Source organism: Ceratotherium simum, chromosome 19 (assembly GCF_057802395.1).
Source record: "Ceratotherium simum simum isolate JZ-2026a chromosome 19, ASM5780239v1, whole genome shotgun sequence".
Classification (NCBI taxonomy): domain Eukaryota; kingdom Metazoa; phylum Chordata; class Mammalia; order Perissodactyla; family Rhinocerotidae; genus Ceratotherium; species Ceratotherium simum.
This window is the reverse complement of record NC_141918.1, coordinates 47,413,379-47,441,223: the sequence shown is the minus strand read 5'-3', so window position 1 is coordinate 47,441,223 and position 27,845 is coordinate 47,413,379. Positions and strand designations below refer to the sequence as shown.

The following is a 27,845-nucleotide window of genomic DNA, read 5'->3' as shown; positions in this document are numbered from 1 at the left end:
CTTCATATTAAAGCTTCATGTCAGCTCTGGAAGTCAGCACTTCCTGGCCAGCGCATTCTCTCTCCTAAAGGAGAGCAACCTTGACAAACTTAATCCTTAAGCATTCATTATCAAGGTGGACCAAAGGAGGAGAAACTTAGTATGTAACTTCTATAAACTTGTGGTCAGTGAAAACACACACAAAAAACTGACAAATCAGTTATGTATTCTAATACCAGTTCAGTTTTATGAGTTTTAAAGTTTTTAATTGACTGTCAATATTTTATTTCAAAATGTTCTGGATTTTGGCTATAAATCAACTAGGATATATCACTCTAAACTTCATGAAATTAGATTATATAGAATAACAACAAAAGAGCCATACAAGTTTAATGTTTGTTTATTAATTTCTCAGTGATTTTTGATAGCTTAATATAATCTTCTTTAGATCCTAAACACTTTAAGTATTGATGAATTAAAAAATCAATAATTATTAATTGAGCAAAATCGTCATAGCATTAGTTTGAATTTAAAGCTAGGAATGCATGGACAAAATCCTAACAAATGAGCCTAAATCAAAAACACCAGAAACAAGAAAACTATATGGTTATGTCACATTAAATTTTGAAATTACTGTTGCTCACCAAATTAGAATTGTTCATTTTCAATTCTTAATTATTTCCAGAAAACATTGAATTAAAGATTTCAAGAATTCTTTCAGAGAGCTCTAGAACTAGCTTCCTTGCATCATATGTCTCCATTAAAATTCTCCATTAATCAAAGATAATGAACCTGGAAAAGACATAAAATTATTACATGTAAATTTAAATTAATACTCAATTATTAAAATGTTTATTTTAAACAAAATTCTATGTATTTTGCATATAAATATTATATATTCATTACATGATAATTACACACATAAAATTTTTAAATTTAAAATTAACTGACCAGGGCTTCATGTAAAAATCAATAAGAAACACAAGTAACTAACCAGAGAACTGGGAAACACATTCAAAGAATTACAAATTTTCATAACAGTGAAGTAACATTTTCTACATAAAAATCTAACACAAATTATAGAAATTGCTATACAATAGGGGATTGGAGAAAACAAGAACCTTAATTCATTGTTTTATGACAAAAATATAAACTCCTGAAAACTTTTTTGAGTACCATTTGGCACTGTATGACTCATTAATTTTAATTCATTTCCTTTCTACAAATTTATTGGTAAAATCATAATTTATGCCAAGAAAAATATACATAAAGTGACATTATTGCATTATTGCCAGTAGTTTACAACACCAAATAATGTCTATAGTTATGGTAAATTCATTAAATGAAACACTACTACATATCCTTTGAACAGAATGAGTTGGATCAGCATATCTTGATATGGGAAAAGCTCCGAGATAATTGTCTAATAAAAAAAAAAGTACAGTATACAGTGGTGTGATTTCCTTTGTGCAAACACAACTTTTATTTATTCACTTATTTGCATTGTTTGATGTATAAAAAAATTCTTGAAATGGGCTCCAGAGACTGATGTTTTGTGTGTGTGTGCTGAGGAAGATTCACCCTGAGCTAACATCTCTTGCTGATCTTCTTCTTTTTATTGCTTGAGGAAGATTAGCCCTAGGCTAACATCTGTGCCAGTTTTCCTCTATTATGTATGTGGGTCAACCTCTCAGCATGGCTGACAAGTTGTGAAGGTCCATGCCTGGGATCTGAACCTGTGAACCCAGGCTGCTGAAGCAGAGTGTGCTGAAGTTAACCACTACACCATGGGGCCAGCCCCCAAAGACTGATTTTTAAAAATTTGGTAAAGGACCAAGAGATGTAAGTGAAGAAGGATGGTGAAGAAGACTTTTATTTTCATTTAATAAATGTCTATGCAATTAGACATTTTTTAAGTTTGAATATATTAAATATAATTAAAAATAAATCAGCAACAGTTATAGCAATTAAAATGCATTTTAAATAAAGATAAAATAAGTTAAGAGTTTTTAAAAATTTTTGAAGAGAAGAAATATTTCAGGTTAGATCTGTTAATGTACAAGAGGTAACAGTGTGAAAGTATCCAGAACACTTGGTCCGTGTCTACTTCTTTTTCTTCCTAGACTCTTTGGAGATGGGAAGATGATGCTTAATTTTCATGAAGAGCTATTTTCATCAACATCTTTTAAAATTTGTTCCATGGAGATGTTGCCTTTAACCTGATTGGTGGGTGAGATCATTTGGTTCATGTTTCTCAATTGGCTTTATCTAATCTATTAAAGTCCAAAGACCCAAGAATAGGTCTTTTTCTCTTCTTTCTATCTAGACTAGTGAGGAAATAATGCTAGGGTAAGTGGCCTATTCTACACTTAAACTTTCCCTTGGGTAGATTTTCATACATCTAGTGTAGGGTATGGAATGAGAACGTTGTTGCTGCACGTCTAAATCACATTCCTCAATTGTTTTCCAGTATTAAAGCTGAGGTTCTATTTCCATTCACTTGCTCCTTTGTTGATCTCAACTGATTTTGATCTTAGGTGGGGACAAAAAAATGATCCCTCTCAATTACCTCTCCAGTACTAATTCCTTGAGGGATTTAAGTCATGTACATAATATTAATCACTACTTATATTGGAGGGTGCAAAACCTAATGCCTACAGATGCCAGGAAGGTAACATAAATGTTTGAGATCAGATAAGTATAGAAAATTAGTAATGATGGTAGCTATAAAAAACTATTTCAAGAAGAGGTAGCTACTACTCCAGACATTTGTTGACATGAAGGACTGTGGGCCCACTGTACCCTGTATTATTTTTAGGAGAGTCTCAGAAATTTAGATGTTTTAATGAAATCTCTCATTATTATATTTTCACAAATAATTTTGTATTTTAAATGTTGATATTTGTAGACCAAATAAAAATGTCTTGATCTATTATTGGGTCGGTGGTTTATAAATTCTAGTAATGTACAAAATAATCTTTATCCTAGATTTTTCCTTATTGATTTTCCCTCTGGATTATCTATCTATTGATGAAAGTCATGTATTGAAGTCCCCTACTATCATTGTATTACTGTCTATTTCTCCCTTTAGATCTGTTAATTGCTTTATATATTTAGGAGCTCCTGTATTGGGTGCATAAATATTTGCAAGTGTTATATCTTCTTGTTGGATTGACCCCTTTATCATTATGTTATGACCTTCTTTGTTTTAAAGTCTATTTTGTCTAAGTATAGCTACCTCAGCTTTCTTTTGCTTTCCATTTGCATGGAATATCTTTGTACATCGCTTCACTTTCAGGCTGTGTGTGCCCTTAAGGCTGAAGTGAGTCTCTTGTAGTCAGCATATAGTTGGGTCTTGTTTTTTTGGTTTTGTTTTTTTGTGAGGAAGATCAGTCCTGAGCTAACAATCAATGCCAATCCTCCTCTTTTTTTTTTTTTTTTTGCTGAGGAAGATTGGCCCTGGGCTAACATCCATGCCCATCTTCCTCTACTTTATATGGGATGCCACGACAGCATGACTTGACAAGCGGTGCACTGGTGCACGCCCAGGATCCGAACCTGCGAACCCCAGGCCACCCGAAGCGGAGTGTGGTACACTTAACTGCTGCGCCACTGGCCCGGCCCCAGGTCTTGTTTTTTTAATCTATTCAGCCACTCTGTGTCTTTTGATCAGAGAATTTAGTCCATTAACATTAAAAATAATTATTGATAGATATGGACTTATTGTCATTTTGATAATTGTTTTCTGGCTGTTTTGTAGTTCCTCTGTTCTTTTCTTCTTCTCTTGCTCTCCTCCTTTGTGATTTGTTAATTTTCTCTATTGGTGTGCTTAGGTTCCTTTCTCATTATCTTTTTTGTATCTACTGTAGACTTTTGCTTTGTGGTTACCGTGAGGCTTACATAAAACATCTTATAACACTCTATTTTAAGTTAACAACTTACGTTTGGGCACATTCTAAAGCTCTACAATTTTACTCTCACACCCCCTAGGTTTTACGTTTTTGATGTTACAATTGACATCTTTTGTCTTGCGTATCCATTAGCAAATTATTGTATTCATAGTTATTTTTACTACCTCAGTCTTTTAGTCTTCATACTAGCTTTGTAAGCGACTAACTACCATCATTACAACATTAGATTATTCTGAATTTAACTGTTTTACCTTTGCCAGTGAGATTTATACTTTCATATGTTTTCCTCTTACTAATTAGCACCCTTTTGTTTCACCTTAAAGAAGTCTCTTTAACATTTCTTGTAAGGCTGGTCTAGTGGTGCTGAACTCCTTCAGTTTTTGCTTATCTGGAAAACTATTTATCACTCCTTCAATTTTGAAGGACAACTTTGCCAGGTACAGTATTCTTGGTTGCCAGTTTTTTTATTTCAGTATTTTAAATATATCATGCCACTTCCTTCTGGCCTGCAAAGTTTCTCCTGAAAAATCTGCTGGTAGTCTTATAGGGGAGGGTCCCTTGTACTTAACAAGTTGTTTTTCTCCTGTTGCTTTTAAGATTCTCTCCTTGTCTTTAACTTTTGACAGTTTAACTACAATGTGTCTTGGTGTGAGTCTCTTTGGGTCCATCTTATTTGGAACTCTCTGGTCTACCTGGGTCTGGATGTCTGTTTCCTTCCCCAGGTTAGGGAAGTTTTCAGCCATTATTTCTTCAAATAGGTTTTCTGCCTTTTCTCTCTCTTTTCTTTCTGGGACCCTTACAATGAGAATATTGGTCTGCTTGATGTTGTCCCATAAGTCCCTTAAGCTATCTTCACTCTTTTTCATACTTTTTTCTTTTTGCTTCTCTAATTGGATGAATTCTATTGCTCTGTCTTTGAGTTCACTGATCCTTTATTCTGTTTCGATTGTCTGCTGCTGATCCTGTCTATTGAATTTTGCAGCTTGTGTTCTTCAGCTCTGTGATTTCTATTTGATACTTTCTTATATTTTCTATCTCTGTATTGAAATGTTCTCTTTGTTCATACATTATTCTCCTGACCTCAGTTAGCATCTTTATGGCCATTATTTTGAACTCTTGATCAGGTAAATCACTTATCTCTGTTTCATTAAGATCTTTTTCTGAGGTGTTATCTTGTTCTTTCATTTGGAACATATTCCTTTGTTTCTTCATTTTCCTTGACTCTTTGTGTTTATTTCTATGCATTAGGTAAAACAGCTCCTCTCCCGGTCTTAAAGGAGTGGACTTTGTAGGAGATGCATCTTATTATTCAGTCAGGCCCTAGCTCTTAGTTGTTTCTCAATCCTTTATGATTGTCCAAGCAGCTTTCTTTGTTCTTATTGGCTCCCAGTAGTTGAGGGTGTACCAAGACCTATCAGTGTCCCAAAGGGGAGGATCTCAATTAGAACCTACATGCAGGCTAATTGTAAGCTGGATCTTCAGGCAGCAGCTTTTGTTTGTTACAGTCCTGTGGAACTCATGAATTTAAGCCCCACTGGCCAGCAGAGCCAGGTGATCGAGTGGTATCTGCTGAGCAGCAGCTGCAAAAAATGGGGCACCAGACATGTGCACAAACTCCTTTCCAAGAGATACTGGCAACCTGGAACAAGGCAGAGGGAAAGAGTGAAGATGGCACCCACTGGGTCCCCAGTCTCTGGAGAGTATTGCAGTCAGCCCCTTGTGTGTTAAATTAGAAGCCTACCCCCCTAGTCTGAAGTATTAAGATGAACAGATAGGCCTCTTTCATGAAAAGACTGGACGTATTTCAGTTCGTTGCCTCTACTCTGGGCCCTGGAGTATTTGCCTTAGTGAGTCTGCCTAAGCCCTTTAAGAACTGTCCTTAGTTCACTTTAGCCTTTTGGGTCTTATGGATGCAAGCCCTGTTTGCTTTCAAAGCTAGATGTTTTCAGGGACCATCTCTCAAGTGGAAGTCTTAAAAGTTTGAGTGCTAGATGTGGGGTCTAAACCCTTCACTCCTGGTGAAGGGGTGGAGGTGACAATGACTGCAGCAGAGGAGAAGGTGGTAAAGACCTCCTTGGTCAGGTTGGGGGTAGCAAGGGGGAAACTGGCCTCAGCCTTGAATCATGAAATTTAATAGGTTTTTAAAACACTTTGAATTATATTAACATGAATCATCCAGCTTCCGACAGTTTTGAACCTTCACTCAGTCTTCATTGTTTATTTTCATACCACTCTTGAAAAAAAAACATAAAATCTAGGCAAGGCTTCTTTTCCTACTACTTATTTATTACCTAATATTATTTCTCAACTTTAATATGAGATCTCTACTATTAGACTATATGTAGTCAAGGATTAAAACCTGACGCTACTATAGATGGAGAGGAAGTTGAAAATTTTACATAATTAAAAATGAATAAGTCCACACCAGTTCTTACTACCAGCAGAAATGTTAAAGAGCTAACTTGAAGCCTGAAAAGATTAATTTTATTTATATATTCAAAGACTTTAACTCAGGTTCCTTGTGAAAAGCAATATAAAACACTTTTGGAGACTAAAAAGTAGCTAAAAGATACTTTAAAAGGATTTTGTATGGGCCAGCCCTGTGGCTTAGCGGTTAAGTGCACACGTTCTGCTACTGGCGGCCCGGTTTCAGATCCCAGGTGCGCACCGACGCACCGCTTCTCCGGCCATGCTGAGGCCACGTCCCATGTACAGCAAGTAGAAGGAGGTGCAACTATGACATACAACTATCTACTGGGGCTTTGGGGGTAAAAAGGAGGAGGATTGGCAATAGATGTTAGCTCAGAGCGGGTCTTCCTCAGCAAAAAGAGGAGGATTGGCATGGATGTTAGCTCAGGGCTGATCTTTCTCACAAAAAAAAAAAAAAAAAAAAAAGGATTTTGTAAATGTGTGTATATATTTCTATTGAAGATTAACTAAAAATGCTCATTTTTGGATATCAATATTTGTTTTTTACTAATGCTTTGTTTTTAATACATCTGTTTTCCCTATTCTCTGCTTATTTTAAAATTCCAAGGGCTTTGGCACTGTGACTGAATTCTGAGTGTCAATAGGAGCGTGGTGAGTGGTTGGCCATAAGATTAATGACTAGATGATAGTAAATGCCTCCTTTTATGATAACTAAGCAATTATGCTATCAAGGCTCACTTCTTTTTTTATCAAGGTTCAATCTCCCATTTTTTTCTTGTGAAAGCAACCCAAAATCACATATTAAATCCAAAGCTAAATTCCAGTAAAATCAGATCTTGTAATAAAATATTGTAGTATGGCACTTGCAGGCTTTCAAAGAAATAACTCCTAACTCTCCACTCAGTGCCTCGACTTTTCATCCTAACAGGAAAGAGCCAGTTTATAAATCCAGGCCTAGAATGCAATTATACTATGTCATAATTTGGCAGAGACGGCTAGGTGACTACCAAAATTCATGCTTCTCCTTTCATAGTGTAAATTTGTCACACAAAAGTGGTTCTCAGGCAACAGTTAAATTTCCTAGCCCCCTTGCATCCAGATATGAAACAATGTGACTGTTTCATACCAATAGAGTATGAGATGAAGTGAGGGAAATGTCCAGGCCTTTTCCAGATGCTATAGTATCTTTCTGCTGGTGAGATGTAGATAATACAGGGGCCAGGGTCTGGAAGAACCACAGATGGAAGGATCTTCAGTCTGCTACTCATTGTGTGAAGGAAAACTCCCACTGACTGAGAACTCTGCACCAGAACCATTACTGGAGCAAGAAGAAACTTCAACTGCATGAAGCCTCTAAAATGTTTGGGTTTATCTGTTATTCTAACTAATGCAAATGAGGTTTCAAAACCATATATTTAATGTATTTATGTTTACTTTTATATCTTTTGGATTCATTTTTTGGATTGTAAAAATACAAATATTTTGGGGCTGGCCCAATGGCATAGCGGTTAAGTTCATGTGTTCCACATCGGCGGCCTGGGGTTCACCAGTTCGGATCCCGGGCACGGACCTACTCACTGCTCATCAAGCCATGCTGAGGTGATGTCCCACATAGAAGAACTAGAAGAACCTACAACTAAGGTATGCAACTATGTACTGGGGCTTTGGGGAGAAAAAAGAAAAAGAGGAAGATTGGCAATAGATGTTAGCTCAGGGCCAATCTTCCTCAAAAAAAAAATTTTAATTATATTTTAAGCTTGGTTCACTGCATAAGAGCATATCTGGAAAACTAGGATGATGTGGTCATTCGAATTTGCAACTGTAGATTCTTTCTGTTTTTCACTCCGCTAGGAAACCTTACAGTTGAAGTGCTGGAGCAGAATACTTCTTCCATAACTAGTGAGGCTGGATGGAGGGAGCTTACATAAGTTAATTTTCTAGATTTCCCATTCATCATCGCAAGTTTTCTTTTGAGATTCCTGTATTTTTTCTAAGTTTATGAGTGATATTGAGGTGAAAAAAAAAAAACACTACTATAACAACAACAACAAAAAAATATATCTGGGTTTGCAGATGAGAAAAGTGCACTTGAGGTAGTCTGGTGGGTTCATAGGTCAATAAGGACCCATAAGAAAGGACGAGCCACGAGTGGAAGGAGCAAAATGAGTAGGGTGGACGCCCATAGGAAACCATGACTTTCTGTGAGAGTATGTGTTGTAACGGTATACATCTCTGATATCATTATTTTTTCCTTATCTATTCAATGTAATACTGATTTTCTTTAAGATATTGTTTATAAGGCCCTTACCTGTAGAGTCATCCATTTTGTGAACAAGATGTAGACCAAACAGGACTGCGTTCTGTAAGTTAGTAAAGTCGGTAACGAAGGGGGCTCTATCCCCATTAACAAGCATTCGTGGTGGCAGACCCTTCTGGAATTTACATACTGTAATCAAGGTTGTAGGAAAGCGAGGTGCAGCTAAATAGTTCAAAGCCACAAACCAACTTCTTCCAAAATCTGCTTCTGGTTTAAAGTAATATTCTAACCTAAAAGACAAGTGGCAACATGTACAATTATAATTAGTCCACTCAGAATTTCAGCCTCATTGTTCTCTAGAAAAGATCATCGTCTGCCAACAAACTGAGAATGTGGTTCTTTGTTTTAGAAGGTGATGGCTTGAGCTCCCACCTTTGAGAATATGAATCTAGGTAATTAAAATTTTAAATTTGTAAAGAACCATCTCATCAATTGTTTGTATTTTATTTTGAGTTTTTATCTCTTCTAACCAGACACCTTATACTTGAACATCATATAATAACCAGATGTTAGACCATGACTATGTAATACTCTTTAGAAATGTGCAGATAAAAATCAAAGGTTCCAAGACAAAATTTTTGCTAGACTCAGACATCTTTTGTAAAACTATTGACTTCCTGAAGTCAGGAGGTCCCTAAAACCTTGAGCATCCTAGAGATATAGATGTCTAATTTTCTTGTCTGGTTTTCTAAATTCATGGGTTTTTTCTACTGGAGGAAGGCTGCTAGGAAGCCAAACTCTCTCACCTATTTTGAGAACAAATTATTACAGTAGAAAGTTAAGGGTGAACTAAACAGTTTTATAACTACATAATTCACAGCTCCTTTCCCCATCCACTGTTGAAGCATGCTGAACAACGTGCAATTTTTGAACAGACTTGTTCCCCCTGAAACGTTACTCCCTGCTTTGCTCACTGGCTACATTCTCTTTCAAGTCTCATCACAGATGTCGTGTCCTTCACAAGATTTTTCAGCCCACGTGAGGTGGAATTGAGTATTTCCTCTTCCTTGTAGTCCCAAAGCACTATATCATTCGTATATTTAGAAGTTTGTTTTCTCATTAGATTATATTCAAATTTCTAGAAGTTGCATTATATTCTAATTTCTCTATTTCCACAGCACATATGTAGGGTCCATTAAACAGAAAATGCTTGTATTATGTTTGTCAGTGTTAAGCAAACCATAACATAACCCAGAGGAGAAAACCTGCTATTTGGCTCCCAGGCTCGTGGGCTCCTCACTGCCTCCCACTCCCAGAAGTAGAAGAGTGGGTACAGTGGACCCTTGATGAGAGAAGAGTTTGGTTTGGATTCACATTTGGTTATCTTTAGTCACATCCCAGCTGACTAGGAAGTAAGGATAAAAGGAAATGTGAATTCATAAGGATTTTGAGCAATGGCCACAAAGCCCTACTAACAGTGGATTAAACAAATTGCAAGGGAGTCAGCAACATGAGAAGAGGAGGAAAGAGATGAGGGCACCAGTTTGAGACACAGGGTGTATGAGCAGGATTGAAATTCAATGGAAGTCTTGCAAGTGATTCAATTGAATGTATTGTTGGATAATTAATCTAATAAGTTCAGTTAAGACGTGGTCGAGTAAAAAGATAAAAACACACCTTAAAAGGCTCATTTTGATTTAAAACATAGATATACGTGCACCAGCCAATCTTAGGATCCAGGACCACAGAATTTTAGTTAAGTATTTGTAGACTACAGAGTTCAGTATTGTCTCACGAAAATAAACAATCCCTAGTATATTTTTTGCTTAAAGGAAGTAACACATGAGGTTTTAAGGAAGTTCCCCAGACTATAGTGGATTGCAAACGTGGCCCAAATTTTTCAATACTCTCTATGTCCCTGTTTTTTGGCATGTAATTTGCCAGTAATTTCCCTGCTACAGTGGGTAAAGGGGAGAGAGGGGGAGGTATAATTTCCTGCTCCCAGCTTAGCCATGTGATTTGATTTGTCCAATAGGATATTAGCAGACTCGACACAGCATTAGCTAGAAATGCGTTTTCACAATTTGGTTTCTCTCTCTTCGCATTCTGTCATCACTATGGAAAATACCCAGGTTTGCCTGATGGAGAATGAGAGACAATTGGAGCAGAGCTGAGCTTCCCCATCATCTCTGTGGGACCAATCAAAATCAGCCAGCATGAGATGAGCCCAGAAAAGATCAGGAGAAGTGCCCAGCTAGCCCTCAGATGTGAGCAATAAATGCTTACTGTCCTATGACACTGAGGCTTAGTGGTTGTTGCCTGTGCCTCACATTCTCATGAGAAAAGGACAGAAGGGAGGGAGGGTGGGAGAGGAAGGAAGGGAGGGAGGGAAGAAGGGAGGGTGAGAGAGAGGAGGGGAGGGAGGAAGGAAGGAGGGAAGGAGGGATCTCTGAAGAGTTCCTGAAGTAGAAATACCAGCAACTGCAGGAAGACTATGGCTATCTATACGCTGCTCTGACTCCTAGGGCAGGGAGGCCGCGCTCTCGCACTCCCTTGCCTCCTAACCTACCTGAGAAGGAGGGAGAAGGGGAGTGAATGGGCATTTTGTTCAGTTAAGTGATTGCATCTGTGGCTTATTTCTCCTCAAGACTGAAAGATTCTTCATAAAAGGAAGTGAATCTTATATTTTATTTCTGCCTCATTTGTTTCTGCTTCATTATACTTTGAAAAGTGGAAGCATATTTTTTATTGTTTAATAGCTTTTAATATCTTTTTAATAAAGGAAGAAGAACCTTGGTAGATATTGATCTCTGAAAACTAATTAGCAGGCCACACACATTGCAGTCAGTACAGCATACAGGTAGGAGGATGGGCTATGGAGTCACAGGGTTTTTAAATACTAGCACTGCCATTCACTAGCTATAAGGTTTTAAGCAAGTTACTAAATAGCTCAGTTGCATATTCATGATCTACAAAAAAGAGTCATTTTGAAGTGAAATATTACATTAAAATGCTTGGTGAAATTTCTTTTACTTATTGTACTTAGAAAAGGTAGCTATTTTAAAAATTCACTTAAGAGGGTCATTGGTTGACACCTAAGTGGAAGGTCAAGTGAGAAGGATAGAATTGCAGGAAATAAAATGAGATTATAAAAAACAATTTTTGTTATAATTAGTAAGGAAAGTGCTTCTAGGAATATCAGAAAATTGATTTTTTTTAAAATTTATATGCTTGTGATAAAAATAGTCATATACAGATTTAAATTTATTCACCAAAAAACTCATATGATTGGCCTCTTAAAAATATATTTCTTCTTGGGGCCGGCCCGGTGGCGCAAGCGGTTGGGTGCGCGCGCTCCGCTGCGGCAGCCCGGGGTTTGCTGGTTCGGATCCCGGGCGCGCACCGACGCACTGCTTTGGCAGGCCATGCTGTGGCGGCATCCCATATAAAGTGGACGAGGATGGGCACGGATGTTAGCCCAGGGCTATCTTCCTCGGCAAAAAAAGAGGAGGATTGGCGGATGTTAGCACAGGGCTGATCTCCTCACAAAAAAAAAAAAAAATATATATATATATATATATATATATTTCTTCAAAAGCAGTTTCATTACATAAATAGGAATAAATGCAATAAGCTTAAAAGACTAAGTTCACAAGGTAAAGGAAATATACCTATTAGTAAAAAAAATTATGCAATATCCTTGAATTTAACTAAAGTACTCTTATGTCTCCTTTACAAAAAGTTGCATTCTCTTGTGAGTTAGCTTTGTATATGAACCTGAAAAATCTGTAAAAGAAAAAAGTAATCTAGAAAGATGATTTGCTACCACATTTTGAGATTAACAATCCCAGCTTGAAATCTTGTCTAATAATCTCATCCCTGTTTCCTGTCATCAGAATAGAAAAAGCAGTTGAGTTACAACTGTTGCAAAGGCTGCAGACCCAAATCACACCACTCATACTGCCATGGGAGAAAACTCCTCCATTGCCCAATTTAATACCTAGTTGTTGAAGCCATACCAATAGGTAGAGGAGGAAATGTGCTGTGAATCTGCTAATCAGGTGATTTATTTACCTTACTGGATGATGGAGTCAGTGGGAGAGACAACAACTGATGAAACATGAGTTACTCAAACATTTCTGCTGGATTTACAAATTTACTTATACAATACCAATGAGCCCTGATTTTTTTGTTTCTGTTTTTTACCATACCCAGACTTCTACCCCATACCTCACTCTAGGTGGTTGACTCCACCCCCTGAATAGGGTCTGTGATTTTTGTGTGCCAACTTGACTGGGCCATAGGATGCTCAGATATTTGGCCAAACATTATTTTGTGTGTTTCTGTAAGGGTGTTTTTGGAAGAGATTAACATTTAAATCAGTAGACTGAGTAAAGCTGATTGCCCTCAATAATGTGGATGCAACTCATCCCATCAGTTGAAGACCTGAGTAGAACAAAAAACTAATCTTCCCTTGAGTAAGAGAGAATTCTCCTGGCTGATGGCCTTCAAACCGGGACGTAGGCTCTTCCTGGTTCTACAGCAGCTGCTAGGCTTTCAGCTTGAACAGGACATCAGCTCTGCAGATTATGGACTTGCTAGGCTCCATTATCATAGGAGCCAATTCCTTATAATAAATCTATCTATCTATCTATCTATCTATCTATCTATCTATCTATCTATCTATCTATCTATCTCCTATTGGGTCTATTTCTCTGGAGGACCCTGACTAATACAGTGTCATTCACATCTAAACACAAATCATTCTTACACTTTCACATCTAGGTGTATAATACTTCTAGGTGTATACGTGGAGTGACTTGGTAATTTTCTAGGCTATTTTGTATGCTAATCCTGATGCTAGCTGATTTTTTTCCCCAAGTATGTACCTGCCATATTATGTGTCTGTAATCAAAACAATGAAGATAATGTATTTTCTTTTTTTTTTTTGAACAGAGAAGAATTGGTTGCATATTTTATTTGCTGGTTGGTTAGTTAGCTGGGTTGGTTGGTTGTTGGCCAAGATTTTTTTCTCAAATTTTTTCCCTTTATTCATAAAACACTTTTTAAGCCTGATCGTACTAAAATATTTACACCTCATCATTAAAATCCTCAATATTAGCTATATTATTTAACAGAAAGATTGACAGTCACTTTAGAAGAATAAAAAGGCATAAATAAGGGCCGGCCCTGTGGCTTGGTGGTTAAGTGCGCGCGCTGCAATGCTGGTGGCCCGGGTTCGGATCCCGGGTGCGCATCGAGGCACCACTTCTCCGTCCATCCTGAGGCCGAGTCCCACATACAGCAACTAGAAGGATGTGCAGCTATGACATAAAACTATCTACTGGGGCTTTGGGGGGAAAAAATAAAATAAATAAAATCTTAAAAAAAAGGCATAAATAAGACCAAAAATCACTTGCCATATTAAATAGAAATGATTTGAGATCCATTCTTACCTATCTTCAAAACTTCCATAAGCATCTTCCAAGGATGAGGTATGTGTAGCCCGTAAGTACTTCAGCAGGTCATTGAAGCTATGAGAAGGTGACTGCAAATGCTGTCATAAAGAGGAGAAATGTATTCATGTTTGAGCAACTATAACAGCTCCTCTCCCTACAATTTAATCTTGTGCATATTTACAATTTAGCAATATTCTATATGAGAGGAGAATTTTGTTTCCAAGAATTAATTTGTGCAGGCTGTTAGTGACTAACACTCTGTAAAGACTACAATATTTATTAGTAGTAGTGATATTGAATGCATCCATAAGAAATGAATTGCAAATATTTCCCCAAGAGTCAATATTTTATACTGGCCAGCAGGACTTTATTTTTTCTTATCTTTTGTTTTTCTACTACCACAGTTGAAATTACCACAAAAGCTTAAGATTAAGAAGAAGACAATTATTAGAATATTTAATTGAATCACATCTAAGATAATAAACTAATAATCTATAGAACTACTAAATGCATCTTTTTGGCATCCATCTTGGTCCATGTCTATGCTTAATCAATGTGTTTTATTTTGGTTATTGAATATTTGGTTTTGATTTCCACATAATTGTTTAGTTCTATTTGTATGTGATCATTTATTAATTCAGTTGAAATAAGTTAGTTGATTGTTCTAAAAACAACTCCATAATCATATTTCTCCCAAGAGTTATCTCTCAGTTGACATGAAAGTTCAATTAACCAGAATAATCTTTTCCTTCAGTGAGATATCCTGTGTACTCTCGCATTTATGTATAATTTATTTAGAGTGAGATGAGTGAATTGATTTTGTGATAATGCTGCATTGGTTCAGAGAGTGTTAATGACATGTAGTGCCCTGCTAAATGCAATATATTAATATAATTGCATAAAAATTTACATTTTTATACTTAGGAAAATAGATAATATTCATAAAAACCTAGACAAAAAACATTATACAAAAAAAAAAAGAAGAAATTCCTTTACCACCTCCTAAGAGAATAAATTACAAAACTTAAAAAAGGAACCTGGTAAAGGTCATTCCACTTTCTCATTGTCCCAGGGAAGGATGGCTGACAACTAGAAACATTAAGACAGAATTTCATCTAATCCTTGGGTGGTGGCAAAAGCGTGACTTGGTCTGATGATATCCCCGTTATGCCGGAATCAACTGCAGCAAGGAAGGGTAATACACACAGAAAGTAATTCATATCTGTAAGAATAAAATACTTATTATTACCACAAGCACTAACTAATATGAGAGAAGATATATTTAAATAATCTGTAAACCATTAAGCAAAAACTCATAGATCCAGACGTATGTGAAAAAAAGTCACTGCAAAAAAATTGAAAATCTTCCTAAGGATCATAGCCATAACTTTAACATGCTTCTGTTAATTACCCAACAATCATAAATAAATATGGGTTAAAGTAGTTGACTATAATATTTTAAAACCAAAAGCAACATTAATAAATTTGGTAATATTCATTTTTTCAAAGCATGAAGTAAAAAAGAAGGAAAAGTATCCACTTGTGCACAGAATGATACAACACCTCTAACTGAGGTTTTACCTTGAAATTTGATTTTTTCTAAAATATTTTAATGCAGTTACAGTATTGATATTTTGTATTTTATTTAACCAAGTTTAACGTGCAACCATGATATCACAAAGTCCTTGTCTTCTATTAGGTCTTTAAGGCAAAAATGTTAGATAAGTTTTGACAAAGTATCTTTGGTTAATTAAATTGACAATACATTAAGATTTTTATTTCTCTCTAAATATAACCTATTTCAGCAGATTTAGACATTATAATGTAGTTGGCTATGAAGCTTATACTGATTCCCACTGGTGATGCAGCACATTTTTCATCATAGGATAGACAAGCATTTTTGAATGCAGTTCTACGCCCCAGGGTAGCAGGCTGATACTCCAACCTATGAAGTCAATCTGAGGATAAAGAAGCCTGAATTACAGATCTGTGGCCATGACTATTTGTGGGTCTTTGAAAAGAACCAGTGTGTGCAGGTCACTTCAAGAAAGGGAAATTTAATAGTTTTGTTTCTGAGTATTGAGAAATAACTCTAAGAAATAGTATGTAAATTAATTTCATTACTAAAACACAAAATAAAATTAAAGAATTAGAAAATATCTTCTGATGATTTTAGTATTAAATATCTGACTGAAGCCTTAGATTACTGATTGATAAGATGATTTTGGTAGATTAATCTTTGACATGTTTATGGGCTTAAAAGTTAAATGAGCAAAATGAGAAACAGTATTATTTTCCTATTCTCTCATTTCTTGTCCTTCCTCTTGCTGGAGGCTCCCCTCACTAGTGGGACCTCCTACCTGACCACCAGCGCAGGTCTTTCAGAGGTCACTGTCCTTTGCAGTTTGTTGTGTCAGTCCTGGGAAAAGCTGACTATGTCCTAAGGAATCATTATTTACATTGTGGCTGTTAAATCCTAGAACATGACATAAAGGCCATAAGGTACAAGATGAAGTAGATTCCTTTATACAAAGGAATAGCACTGCTTTTGTTTTGCCTCTGTCCCTAAGATTTTAGTTTGAATACTTTCTTTAGGGGATGGTTATTGCCTACTTTGCTATTTAAATGAACCTACCAGCCCACCAACTGTCCATAGAGATGCACGAACGATCTCCAGATACATAGCCACAGTCTGTCCTTTGGCTGGGATCAGCTAATCTGCCTAGAAGAGAGAGGATGCACAGATTATTTCTTACATACTTTTTGAAACTGGTTTTAATTGTCAGGTGCATTTTGTTTGTAAAGATGCACATTCGTCTTCTGATGACTTGTGTTTATCTTCCTATCACTTTTTATCCTTGATTTTCCATCTCTGAACCAATTTCTTCTCCTTTCTCTAACATCACCACAATTTTCTGTTTTTGAATTATCTATCTTGAATATTATTTGCTTTTGTAATGGTTCTTTTTCTTACTTCATTCTCTTCTTCCCTACAAAATTAGGGAGGCAATATGCATACAGATTAAAAGAGGCCTAGAGTCAAACCACACCCTTGCTCTGTCATTTACTAGCTGGACTTTTGCTAAATAATTTACCACTTATGCTTCAGTTTTCACATCTATAAAATGAGGATAATAATAGTAACTACATTATAAGGTTGTTGTGTCAAGTGAGAAAAAGCATGAAAAGTGTTTCTTCCAATGAGTATAGTCTTTCTTTTGCTTACCAAATGACAGTTGATATTTTCTCAATCTCTCTCTGATTTTTCATGTTCATTTTCTGTCATTTTCCCACCTCCCTTGCTTATCCTTTGTTCATCCTTCTGCTTCTCTGTCATACTTTCCTCCTCCTTTTCAACTTTCGTTTCTAGTAGTTTTTTCTTGTGTTTTGTTCGTTTTTTGCCTTACTCATCCACAGCTTATTCTCTCCAGGCCTGCTCACTTCCTCTTTTCCCTGGCTTCCATTTAAGTTAGTCAAGGACTCGTTCTCCTTTACTTCTCGGACTGCTCCCTTGCCTTCATGCCTCTACTGACCAATATGTTGCATCTTCTGCTTTGGTTTCTACTCCTTCTCTTTTGTATTCATCTTTTTTTCCTTCCATTTCTCTACAATTTCACCATCTTCATTCTTTCCTTTTGCTAGTTCCACTCATCTCTTTTCCATTCCTATCTTCAATTCTTTTCTTTTTCATCTCGTTATTCTTTACCATTCAGCTTTCCTTAACCTGATCATTCTCAAAGCGATGATTGAAGAACTTGTTAATGCTACTAACCTGTGTAAGTATTAGAAGTCTGACTTTTCCTGACTATTCCTCAGGCTGCTAAATTAGAGTTAAAGATAAATCTGTAAAACACTCCTCCTCTGTTTTCACTCTCTCATTTCCTTCAGAGGTTCTTCTGACTCCTCTTTCCATCGTTCCACCTCCTTTTGATTTCACTTACTCCCTCAAAGAGTTCACCCCATATGTCACCTACAAATATCACTTTAATGTTGGTAACAATTATTCTTCAGTCCTGAACACCCAGTTGAGCATATGTCCTATTTGATTCCTTCTCACCTCCAACTGAATATGCCTGAAATTGTGCACTGATCTTGATACCCATGCAAGGTTGAATATCTCTTTTTCTGTCAGAGGAATAAAATTTTGTATTCTTTCACTTCAACAACCTCAGCTCTTCCTTGTCCTCGGTATCCAATTTGAGTCCATGTCCTGTCATTTCTCCCTTTGAAGAATCTTTGTAGCCTTCACCATGGGCATTCACTCATCCAGATTCCTCACTTCAGATCTGCGTTATCTCTAGAGTATCTGAGCTTGGCCCAAAGATGCCAATGTCTTATTTTAATCCATCTGAACCAAAACACTAAACAAGCCTGATGAAAACTCTTTTTGTAAAATCATACTTGTTCAATAACCTAAAGAAGTTTTATATCTCCTAAAACTTCATACCCAGACTCTAAACTTAATTTACCCGGTATTCCAATAACATTAATTCCTGAATATCAGTAAATATTTTGCTTTAATTTGAGCTTTTCCTCTTTCACTGATCCCCAACAATTCCCTTCCCCTCAATCCCTTTCTCTGTGTCTTCCCTTCCTTTTCCTGTCCCTTTAACACACACACACAGACACACACACACACACACACACACACACACACGTGCCCTACACTCAATCACATATACCTATGCCATGCTGTTTCCAGGCTCTGTCCTTTAGCTTAATTTCCCACATTATTAAATCAGAATAAAATTTCTGGTGGTGGACCTACATATTGGTACTTTTTAAAACTAGGAAGTTATTTTCAATGTACAGCCAAGAGAACCACTTGGCTGAGAACCACTGCTTTTGTTCATTCTTTTATTCCCTAGTAGATTTCATTTCTATTTCCCCAATGAAATTCTGTCCACATTTCAAGTCTCAGTTCAAATCCATTTCTTCCTAACTACTCCAACTGACTCACACTCTCCCTTGTTGTGTACTTTTAGCTTTTATGCAAAAGTTGTTTATTGTTCTTTGTTTAATTTCTGCTATCTTTCCAGTTTCAATTGTGTTGTAAGGTGTTTGGTGGCAGAGAAACTGTCTGAAATACTTATTTACACCCCTCCCCCCACTGCTCTTAGAAAATGCTGGACACATATAAGCTCATCACTAGGTGAGTTTAATCAGGCTTGATTCTAATGTGTGGATGTAATGAAAGAATAAGAAGGACATTAATCTACCAGCTCATTCAGCCTCCATCTACCATAGGCCTCCAGGCCCCCTGAGGCTGGCATACTTCCCATAGCAGACTATATGTAATGATTTCTCCTGGACCGTGGTCTTTTGACTGCAAGGAAAGCCAGATAAATAGGAGTAGGTTTGAGTCTCAAGACGTCCCCTGACAAAAATGGGTGACTTGCCAACCTCAGTAGGTCCTACATGTGACCCCTGCTCAGACCTCAGATAAATCTTAATCTCCTCCCTATATTTTTTCTGTCAGAGCAGAACAAATTTTCTTATTGGTGGTGTTATCAGTATGGAGTGGGCGGGAGGCACCACTCTCCGTCATGAGCTTCTATCAGCCAGGACAAAACTATCTTTTAATTTATGAATCTTTGGTCCAAACACATCTTGTAACTAAACACTGGAACATACTTTATTTTCAAAAGGAATCAATCATTTGCAGACAAATGTCCTCATGAGCAAGAGGCCACTGCTTGCCTGTTACTCCTATCTCCATGTATAGGTAACCACAATTAGAACTTCAAGAACTTTGAACTAATTTGACATCATCTTCTGTTTTTAATGCATATCCTCTTGACTATTTTGTTCATCCCAGTACTTAGAATGGAGTCTGGCACCTGGTACAAGTCCAATAATGCTCAATAGATTAGGTATGAAGTCTTTTTGTGTTTGGCAACTGTGCTGTATGCCTCACTGCAGTTTCTAGTCAAAACAGGCAACACATAAAGGAAGGATTTATGGAAGAGAAGGAGAAGAAACAGAAAAATAATGGTTATACGGGACAAAGAAAAAATTCAATTTTCATAAACATGGTATGGTATAGGTAGAGTCCCATTTCCCAATTACTATACAGTTATATTGGTAGATTATTAGAAGGAAAACAAGAGTCGTTCTTACCTGTACTATACTGCCAGCCATGCTGCAGAGGCAATCCCCAGAAAGTATTGTTTTTATTTTCTGGTGCAAATTTTTCAGAATAACTGGCTATCTTATTCACTAGGATTTTATACATCCCCATTCTCTCAGGGTATACCCAGGGATCAATAATGTACTTTCCATTCTCCACCCTGGGAGTCACTGAATTGACCAGGACTCTCCTCCCACAGAGGGGGATACAGGTCTGAGAGACTGGATGCTCCTGCTAAAGAAACAGAAAAGCCTATGTACACAGGCCCAAGGAGGAAGGAAAACCATCGTGCCAAAGCTGGCTGCGGATTGAGATTGTGGCAGAGCTTTTAATGGGAATTGGAGGAAGAAGTCACGATATTTGCTCTTATCCCAACACATCAACACTTTGTGTTTTTTTTCCTGAGGACAATGGAGTGAAGATGGGAATACCTTACCTACGAAAAGAGCACGCCTCCCTTGTTAAATAACATTATTAATATAGTTTGTTATTCACCTGACAGTTGAAAAAAGCTATGGAAAATTTTAATTTTGAATGAGTGTTTTTAACACTTTATATTTACACTGTATTTTTATGCCTACTAAATTAAGAACACATTTACACATATATCTTGATCTTATTCATCTAGAAATTTAAAGATATGGGCACTTACTTATCTTTGCAGAAAAGAGTTTACAAAGCAGGCCTGAGACAGCTATCATTAGAAAAGTTGGCTGGCAAGATTGGCCCTTGGCTGGTATATGTGTACTTGGCTCTTAAAGTTCCCAATCAACAGTTAAATGACAAGGGAGCTTCACTGTGCCTAGACTGTGCAAACAATATGGTTTATGCTAAATACCTGCTTTTCTTGCAGAGTCTGAAATTTTCATGCATGACCATCCCCCAGTAAACCAGAGGATACCTACGTGACCAGCGCCCAGTAAAGAGCTCTGGCACTGCATCATTAATGGGCATCCCTGGGCAGAAACATCACACACATGTTGCTGCATTTTTGTTACTGGGGAGATGTGTGCTCTGTGTGACTTCTCATGGGAAGGAGAGTCACATGGAAACCTACACATGCATTCCTCCAGACTCTGCCTGTGTCTTTTCCCTACTGGTTCAACCGTGTATCCTCACTACATCACTATAAAGCATCTTAGCCATGAGGATAACTATATGCTGAGTCTTGCAAGTACTTCTAGAGAGTGTTTGAACATAGGCCTGTGATGGACATCCTTCACATACCCGTTAGTTTATCTTCACGAAATGCTAAGCAAGAACTTTTTAAACACTTATTTAGTATGTTTGTTGAATATGAAAAATACTGGCTCCCATACTGAATCATGTATCTCTAGATTCTAGAGGAAAAGACTAAGTTTAATAGGTTCTAATTTCAGGTGTATAAGTTTTCACTAATATGAAAAAAAAATTCCTGATGATTACAATTTCATTATAAAGGAATGGACTCTCTTAAAAGAGTTGAGTTGTCTCTGTGCAGAGGCCATACAACTAGTGTTTGGGGAGTAATGTGGAGAAAATTGATATATTGGCTACCATTTAAAATAGCTGAATTTTGGAACTCCTTCTGTGTCAAAACCTAAAGAATAGATTAGGATGGCCTACAATATTATAGATAAAACAACTGTCAACATGAGACCAGCCTGGTGGTGTAGCGATTAAGTTCACATGCTCCACTTCCATGGCCTGGGGTTCGCAGGTTCGGATCCCGGGTGCAGACCTACACGCCACTTATCAAGCCATGCTGTGGCGGCATCCCACATACAAAATAGAGGAAGATGGGCACAGATGTCAGCTCAGGAACAGGAAGCTAGGAAGCTTCTAATCTTCCCCAGCAAAAAAAAAAAAAAAAATGATGTACTGAAAAAGATATGAATGATCCATTTAATAGAAGTTTCTGTTGCAAGGAGAAAGTTGAAGTGTGCCTGAGTATCCAATAGACCAAGCTTGTTTGTTGGCAAAAGCTCCTAGTTAATTCCCAATTTCCCTTCTCCCTTAGAATTTTAGCTGAAAACATGGATATACAGAATTAAGGCTACATTTCCAGTATCCTGTGCACAAGCAACCACGTTACTAAGTGCTGGCTACTGGAACATAAATGAAAATGGTGTCCCATGTCCCTTAAAAGAAGAAGACATGTCACTTTCTCATCCCTTCCTTTATGTTGTGGCTTGGATTGTGGATGTGATAGCTAAAATTCCATCTTGACACTTAAGGACAATGATGCTATCTTGGGGATGGCAGAATGCAAAGCTGGAGGTTGCATGAGTCCCTGAGAACAGTGGGGCCATGAGATATTCCTGAATCCCTGCATCTGCATTTTACCTGAGAGAAAAGCAACTTTCTATCTTATTTAAAGCACTGTTATTTGGGTTTCACTTACACATAGTGAAAATTATTGCTTCACTAATAAGCAGCGCAGCTGGAAAGCCCAATGATTAGCATCATTGAAAACATCTGTTTCATAGCAGGTCAAGGGTAAGGCTTATTCCCGGCATGATCCAGATTAAATATCCCTCAGCAGGATTCCACTGCTTCACCCGTGTCAATTTATTTACCCAATAGCTTTCACTAATTATTTAACTTGCCAAGCATATTAATATAAAAAGGAAATGGTGGAAATTACTGTTATGTTCTGGATCAAGAACGCAAGCATTATAGATATTTAAAAAATTATATTCTATCTCAATAAAAAAAGAAATATATGGATATATACTATAAGACATATTTTTTTAAAACCAAATGTCATCATCATACTCAATGGGGAAACTTCAAGAGTATTCTCTTTAAAGTCAGATATAAGATAAAAACAACCACAATAATTATAATCATTTAACTTTTGTTTAAAGATACCATACAATGAAGCTAGCAGAGATAAAGAAATTAGAGATATAAAATTGTCAGTGAGGAAGTGATGTTATCATTTTTGCAGATGATATAATAGTATCTGGAAAATATGGGAGAATAAACTAAAGGAGTAACTTCAAAGAAAAAGATAATTTAATAAAGTGGCCAAGTACTAAATTAGTATATAAATCAATAGCTTTTATATAAGGATAGAAGTATATTGAAAACAATTAGAAGTATAATGAAAGAAATACATAACATTTTTCCAATATATTGGAAGAAAAGTCCCCATTTAAAATTTCAACAAAGGGGCTAAAATATCTAGGAATAAATTTAAAGTGGTTAGATAAATATGGAAAAAAAATCTTTAAGAACACTCATGAAACATTGAAAATAAAATTGAACAAGTTTAAGTCATGCATGTTTTTGGGTCGACAGACTCAACATTATCAAGATGTTAATTCATAAATGTAACACAATCACAATGAGAAATATTAACACAGTTTTTAGAAGTAGTACAGCTAAGTTTAAATTTTATCTAAAAAAATAATAGGAAAACTCTACAAATAATGGATAATAATAATGAGAGCAAACTTTCCCTAACAGATATTATAAGCTATAATAAAACCTCCATAAAGAAACACACTAAAATTATCAATGTGTACAGTCATCAATGGGATACTGTGACCAGATACACATAAATAGAGAGATCATTAGACTAATAGAAAAAAGATTTAAAAAAAAAAAGACCTAAATACAAATGAGAATTTAATGCGGAACTGTAGGGCTAGATCTGCACATTCCTTATAAATCCACTGGTGGGATAAGTATTGGAATTCCTATACACAGTGGGAAAATAAGTGTACATACTCAAGTAAGATATGTGTTGAAGATATATAAGAAATCATAAAGTTAATAGTAGAAGCTGGCTCTTCTGATCCAAAGATTATGAAAAGTGCATTTGGGTGTGTTGAATTAGTCAAAGAGAAAATAAATTAGAAACTTACAAATAGACCTCAAGTGAAGATCAGACTTATCATGGTACGGACGGCTAGTTACGTGTCCCAATATTCATTCTTCTTTTTTAGTAAGAGCACCAATGCTTTTTTAGTGCAGCTTAGTGTTCCTAGAATAAAGATTATGTTATCTCATCTCACAGTTAAATGTGGCTATGTGACTAAGTTCTGTCCAATTAATAGAAAGCCAAAGTGTTAGGTTGCAACTTTCAGAAACCTCCTTAAATGACAGCTTGTCCTTTCTTATTTGTTCCTCTTCCTTCTGCTCGCTGGAATAACTTGAGTCTGACGGACTTTCTTAGATTATGAAGCAGGAACAAGGTAGTAGAGCAATAACATAGAAGAACCCAAATCCCTGATATTCATGGAGTTCTGGACCACCTACTTCTGGATGGCGATTTCTAAAAATGAAATGAAATTTTGTCTTGTACAAGACAATATTTTTTTTTTTTGCAGGATTTGTTACTATCTGGAACCTAATCTGAAGTAACACTGTAATTACATTTTTAAATATCTCTCTGCCTCATTTTCTTTAACTGTAATGTAGAAATAGCATTACATACTCCTAAATCCACTAATTACGACTGTTTCAAATTGTTTGAAGCTTGTGATAATAGGATAGAAAATTTGTATTAGATTATTGGATAGAAAATTTGTATTTAAATTTGAGGCACAAACAGTAAAACAACTCAATCTGTATTTGTGTTTGAGACACATGCATATGTAGAATAGCTCAAACTGCGAAAGATCAATGTGAGATGAATACCAATATCCTAATTCATAATAGAGACCCTGAGTCTTATCAGGATCAAGAACTTACTCAAAGTCAGTCAGGACGCAGATGGGAAAGCTTGATCCCAGGTCTGCCTCTTGTCCAAGCCAGGGTTCTTGTTGGCCATGCTGTATTGTGCCACAAAATAATGATTCAAATCCTATTACAGGAAAAAAAAAAAACTAATTTATTTAAGGAAGAAATTGTGTTTAAACAAATCAGCATTGTATGCATGTCAAGGTATTTGTCAAAATTCTTTGCCCATATTGCTGATTGAAAGTATTAAATGGCAAATTTTTATGCAAACTGCCAGAAAATTAAAGCCAGGAGACATGTATCTTCATTTCAACTTTGCACTAGCAGTGTGAACTTGGGGACTCTCCTTCTAAATTTTCTCTCCAAGACAAGAATAATAAAACCGTTCTTTACTACTACACAGAGTAATTGGGAAACTTAAATGAGAGGTTGCAGACTTCTCAGAAAATCACAAAACCATTTTTATTAGAATTAAGGATATGTTGAGGATACATTTGACCCAACTGAGGATATGTTTGACCCACCTCCATATTCTTTTAAATAAGTGCCTTGACTTATGAGTGATCTGATTATATTCCTGAATTACTTCAATGCTTTCATTCTTCTTCTACTCTCCACCCTTGGTCAAAGAGTAGAAAGGTTTATGCTTTTCTGAATATAAAGCATATCGTTTCATGTTTATACACGAGGAGTCATAGTAATCAATAAAATTTTTTAAACTGCCACAAAAGAAGGTATGGTCAACTTTTCTAAAGTAAGATATCCCAAAATATTTAACTGACTTACACTGAAGAGCACGCAAAATATATTTTATAGTTAATTTTTTAATTACATAAGATACACTTACACAAGAGTACTAATGTGGTAGCTAAGCTATAATTTTCCTGATTAAATATTTCTTGGTATACTTTTCATCTGAAATGTTTTTTTTTTAACTTCTGTGTAAAAATATCTTTATTTCCTCCACTATGGCATGAAATATAGAAGGAAAAAACCAAAACCAAAACCAAAAACACCTCCAAAACTGCATCTTCATTGGAACAAGGAGATGGATGTACTTGAAAATTATAGACTATAAACATGTTTAAAACAAAGATGTACCCTGAACTCCTTGACCTGGTGCAGGTTAAATATTAACTTTTTGTAAGCTCTAGAGCCACAAGAGGGAATACCAGCTTGAAATCCCAGAAGAGAAGATAGGAAAGTACAAGATAAATCATATTGACACACGATGCTCATGACCTAACTCTTACCCCCTGATAGAGGGCAGTGTCCCCATGATCCCCATCAGTTTTCTACAAATCTTATTGGTTATCTCTTTAAAATTTTCTCTTTTTTATCACTGCCTTTACTTTTTGTCCCTGACAACTTAATTCCAAGAGTTATCACTTCATTCCTGGAACACTGCAAATTTAGGGTACTAATGTCCCTAATGCTTGTCCCTCATAATCCAATCTATCCTGCACAACACATACTGAGTAAGAGTCTCAGTGTTACTGGACCAAAGTGAGTCTGCTCCTTGGTGAGTTAAAATCAAAACCTACACCAGAAGTAGGTGTCACACAAAGCAGAATTTTATTCACAGCATATAGCAAATAAAATGGAGGCCGCAGGGAATAATTTCACAAAGCTCTGGCCCCCTGAGCACAGGAAGGTGGGTACCTTTATTTGGGGTAGGGAATGACTATTCAAAAGTGGAAGTTTCATCATTGCCTGTAGAGGTGGGCATAAGCTTGCATATGCGTGGTTTGAAAACATGCTTTTTACATACATTGCATGATCTAAAAATGGCTGCTTTGCCCTTCCCAGAGAAGGAGAATTTACAATGTTAATGAGGGCAAGTCACCATAGTACAACTCTCTGTCCCTTTGTGCAGGTGTCACTCTTGCGGTTGCCATCTGGACTGGTCTGATCCAGTTCAGAATGGCTGGGTCCAGGGGAGTTGACATTTAGATCTTCTTCATGGAACATAGCTGAAACCGACAACCTCAAGACCCCAAAGTCATAAGAGAAAGGAAGCTCTGCACCTTTTAACAAGACAAGAGAATTAAGTCAGACAAGGTAAGAAAAAAAATGGTTAGAATTTAGGCAAGACAAGAGAAGCGGGTTAGAGTTCATGGCTGGTGACAATAGCACTATTTTGATCTTGTTATGACACCACTCAAAACATTACCGTAAATGCTTTGTCCACTTAACCAGGTCAAGACCACAGCAGGTGGGTCATCTGTGAGATTTTCAGCATTGTCCAACCATCCTCTGTTCTAGAGAAATAACTCATTCATTGTCCCTTTGAATAATCCATTCGATCTTTTCACTTTATGTTTGTGTCTTTCTCCCTCTCATCTCCACTTAACCCTATTCTACTTTTTATCTTAGTTCAAATTCTATTCTTCACAAATCATCCATGATTCAGCACATTGCTTTGCGTGTAGTAGATACCCTTTCAATGTACATTATATCATTTGCCTTCAGCAAATGAGGTATATTCTGAATATATTCTGAACGGGCCAATGTAAGGGGGGAAAATCAGCTGCTACTCTAAAGAGTAACGTACGTAGTGTGTTTTTTTCCCCTCTGGATGCTTTCAGGATTTTGTCTTTTGTTTTCAACAGTTTGAATCTAATATGATAATTATTTTTTTATTTTGTGCATCCTGTTAGGTGTTTTCTGTGCTTCATGGGTGTGTAGTTTTATGTCTGTCATTAATTTTGGAAAATTCTGAGCCATTAATACTTCAGATATTTCTTTGGCCCCATTTTCTTTTCTCTGTTCTATTTCTCCCCTACTCTATCTTTTGTTCATTTCAGTTTTGGTAATTTCTCTTCACCTGTTTTCAAGTTTACCAAATTTTTTTTGCCTCAGCAAAGTATATTGATGAGCCTGTCATAGGCATTCTTCATCTCTGTTACTATGCTGATTTTTAACATTTCCATTTTCTTATTTCTTATAGTTTCTATCTCTTTGCTGAAATTACCTATAAGATCTTGTATGTTGACTACCTCTTCCAT

The 27,845-nt window shown here is 36.5% G+C and overlaps 1 non-coding gene across 1 annotated transcript; it reads right to left on the bottom strand.

Moving 5' to 3' along the window:
• Window positions 1-650: 650 nt before the first annotated feature.
• LOC101403638 (protein LEG1 homolog) lies at window positions 651-27,845 on the bottom strand. Its single transcript, XR_015555189.1, has 8 exons — window positions 27,812-27,845; window positions 26,721-26,864; window positions 20,157-20,397; window positions 16,672-16,758; window positions 15,074-15,258; window positions 14,034-14,134; window positions 8,629-8,867; window positions 651-771 (listed from the first exon to the last, which is right to left on the bottom strand). It is a non-coding gene; the product is annotated as a protein LEG1 homolog (transcript).